Source organism: Palaemon carinicauda, chromosome 17 (genome assembly GCF_036898095.1).
Source record: "Palaemon carinicauda isolate YSFRI2023 chromosome 17, ASM3689809v2, whole genome shotgun sequence".
Classification (NCBI taxonomy): domain Eukaryota; kingdom Metazoa; phylum Arthropoda; class Malacostraca; order Decapoda; family Palaemonidae; genus Palaemon; species Palaemon carinicauda.
The window spans coordinates 132,911,847-132,916,173 of NC_090741.1; positions in this window are offsets into that span (position 1 = coordinate 132,911,847).

Below are 4,327 nucleotides of genomic sequence, written 5' to 3' on the forward strand. Positions count from 1 at the left end.
ATTCAAAAAATTCATGAAATAAAACTTTGACATGAAAATAATCGTTCATAAACCATTGCGTGATTAATGTCCTACCGATAACATGATGATTATTAAGTAATGTAAATAAAATATATTTCTATATACAAAAATGCTACAAATGATAAACAAATCATTCTTGCTCAGGAATATTTTAGTAAATCATTCCAAAAAATCTCGTTGAGAAACTGTTATTATTTTAATTTAGAATACTCATAATGACTATTTCTGACAATTTGTAACGGGGAGATTTAGGCCCGTTCCAGAATATGCGTGTTTCATTTTTTTTTCTGTTAGCCATCATCGCATTTTCACGATTATGATGTAATTAGTTCTCTAATGAAAAGTATATGAACAAGTATTATTGTTCAATAACTTTTTCAGCAAAAAAAGATATTTATAGTTATTCGACTCCATTCTTTCCAGCTTGTGCTATTGGTACTTTGAATCCCATACTCTCTCCTCTCTTGTAGATCTCAAGTATTTTTATAACCGAAGATTCTTACTAAGGTTGGTAGATTAAGTGGTAAAGTACTCAGGCTGGAGTTTTAATGAAACTGTCTTTAATCTCAGATTTTTGCTTACAAGTTCTCAAAGTCATAAATGGAGATCAGCAGTTGCTGGTCCCAAGGAGTAAGGATTATAACATTTTATACTGTATATGCACTAATATGTGCGTATATGCACTGCATATGCACGTATACTGTATATGCATGTATATGCACTGTATATGCACATATACTATATATCCACATATACTGTATATGTACGCAACACTAGTACATCCTTCATTCACTCTCTAATATACATCTGCTTTCACTCCACCATTTCCTGTAACACCAGAACCCTAAAATTACTTCTAGATCTTTGCTCAGATATCAAATGTGGGTAAAGGGTGAATGTGAATCGCAAAATAAGGAGATGATTTTATCCTTTTCTCGCTGAGGCTGTCCTTTATCCTGAACCCGGGACAACTCCAGAAGGTTCAGAGATTAATTGCAATTGATTTATTACAGAGAACCCAAACCCTTCATTGCATGATTTTCTTGCCCTAGCGGTTAAGAAAAGATTTGGGATCTCAAAAGGCAATATAGAATTCTTAGAGGAATACAAGTCTAAGTCAACTAGAAGACAATATGAGTCATCATGGAAAAAGTGGGTTGCTTTCGTAAAAGCAAAAGAACCGAGAGAGATTTCAATGAACTCTTGCATGTCCTTCTTTATCCATCTTCATAACCAGGGTTTGGCGGCCAACACGATAACTACGTGCAAGTCAGCCTTGACTAGACCTCTTCTATATGCCTTTCAAGTAGACTTGGCGAATGAGATCTTTAAGAAGATACCGAAGGCATGTGCGAGGTTTAGGCCTGCTGCACTATCAAAGCCCATCTCTTGGTCGTTGGACAAGGTCCTACATTATGCCTCATCCTTGAACAATGAAGATTGTTCGCTTAAGGATCTAACCCAAAAGGTTATTTTTCTGTTCGCTATAGCCTTAGGGGCTAGAGTTAGTGAAATAGTGGCCCTTTCTAGGAATGAGGGCCACATTCAGTTTTCAGAAACAGGAGAACTGAATCTCTTTCCTGAACCATCCTTTCTTGCTAAGAATGAGCTACCCACTAAAAGGTGGGGTCTCTGGAGAATCTGCCCTCTGAAGGAAGATGTCTCTCTATGTCCGGTAGAGTGTCTAAAGGTGTATCTTCGTAGAACTTCAGACTTCAGGGGAGGACAGCTCTTTAAAGGAGAAACCTCTGGATCAAACTTATCCCTAAAACAACTGAGGGCGAAGCTCACCTACTTTATTAGTAGAGCGGATCCTGACAGTACTCCCGCAGGTCATGATCTGAGAAAGATTGCTTCATCACTGAACTTCTTTCAGTATATGGACTTTAAGCGTCTTCGTTCATACACTGGATGGAAATCAACCAGAGTGTTTTACAAATACTATGCGAAACCAGTACATGAACTGAAACACTATGTAGTGGCGGCAGGTAGTGTATTAAAACCTGCCCCCTAATTACTGTTATAGACAGTCAATGGTTTGGACTTCAAATGTCCTCGTACATATACTGGGTGAGAATCATCCACAGTGTTCTACAAACACTATGCTAAGCAAGTCCATGATCTGAAGCAGTATGTGGTGACGTCAGGTAGAGTACTTAACACGCCATCTAATTCTACGATGAAAAGCTAATTGACTGGGTCATCCCTCTTAGGGTGTGACCTCCTTTGATCAAGTGTTACCATGGTGACACTAGCTCTGTTCAAAATTCCAGGTGTGGAATTATACAGATAGCACTAGTGCCGGTGTACGTAGTACACAGTGCGGATAAAAGTAATCAGTACAGGAATTATGAAAAGAATTTGTTTTATAATTTTCTTCAATCTGAGAGTGGCACTTATTATTTCTTGCTTTCCAAGAAAGAAAGATAATCTCTGTACAGGTTACATGTATAGTTACGTTATCATGCTACATTCGTCTTACTTACTATTAAACGTCTATAGAATGTAATTGCGTCCTAACTCACCCGACAATTGCATGGTTATAGTCCAGAGTTTGTACTTTTATATATTTGTATGCTAACAAACAATGGATTTCTGAAACACTGTAAAGTATTTGGTAATTTTCACAAACTACGAGACGGTTTGTTCATCTGGTGTATTATGTTCGTCCATACAATATATGCTTACCTTGAGACCCCCATTTCTACCGTCTAGAATGACTCTTCCCTGTAGGGGGCAGGAAGCACTAACATCTGAGATGATTAGTGATAATGACGGATAACGGTAACGTCATTTGTCTCGATTGATCCAAATGATCATAGAAAGCTTGTCCCAAGGTTAAGGCACTGATGAAAATCCACAGATACATTAATGCTCTGATATACTTCCATCAGGACGACATGGCTTGAGCCCAAAAAACGTATTTTGAGCGAAGCGAAAAATCTATTTTTTGGGTGAGATCGCCATGTCGTCCTGATGGACCCACCCTTCTTTCTTAAAAGAAAAGATCTTCACAGTTCACTCCCTGACGTACTGTATCTGTAGCACCACGCTCAATTCTACAAGGAATGTCAGCCATCCTGGGAATGGCGCTGGGGTGGTGGTCAATAGTAGTACCGGAACGGGGGTAACCTTGTTACAGCCCCCTTCTATTTTTTTGCCACTTCCCCTGGAAGCGTTAATGCTATTTGCGGTGGAGATTGCTATGTGACGTGTAAAGAATGCGTCCTCTGATATTATGTGATATCCTTGAGAAATTTTAAGGATATTCGCTCCAGGAGTTAGAATTCTGGAACCTGAAGGTTAATTCTCTGGGAATATCACTGTAGTAGTTAATATATCCTTTCGAAGCTACCTTAGGAACTTCCATCAGGACGACATGGGGATCTCACCCAAAAATAGATTTTCCGCCTCGCTCAAAATCCGTTATATATATATATATATATATATATATATATATATATATATATATATATATATATATATATATATATATATATATATATTTATATATATATATATATATATATATATATATATATATATATATATATATATATATATGAATATATACATATATATATATATATATATATATATATATATATATATATATATATATATATATATATATATATATATATATATATATATATATATATATATTTATTCATTTATTATTAAATGCCAAGCTACAACCCTGATGGGAAAAGCAGGATGCTATAAACCCAGGGACCCCAACAAGGAAAATATCCCAGGGAAGAAAAGAAAACAGGGGAAAATATTTTTTTTTGAGAAAAGTAACAATATTAGAATAAATATTTTCTATATAAACTATAAAAACTTTAACAAAAGAAGAGGAAGAGAAACTAGATAGAACAGTGTGCCCGAGTTTACCCTCAAGCAAGACAACTCAAAACCAAGACAGTAGAAGACCTTTGTACGGAGGCTATAGCACTACAAAAGAGTAAAGAACAATGGTTTGATTTCGGAGTTTCCTCCTAGAAGAGCTCTTTACCATAGCTAAAGAGTCTCTTCCACCCATACCAAGAAGAAAATAGACACTGAACAATTACATTGCAGTAGTTAACCCCTTGGGTGAAGTAGAATAGTTTGGTAATCTCAGTGTTATCCGGGGTATGAGGATAGAGGAGAATCTGTAAAGAAAAGGCCATACTATTTGGTGTCTGTGTAGGCAAAGGGTAAAAAACCGTAACCAGAGAGAAGGATACAATGTAGTACCGTCTGGCCAGTCAAAGGACCCCATAACTCTAGCGGTAACATCTCAATGGGCGGCTGGTGCCCT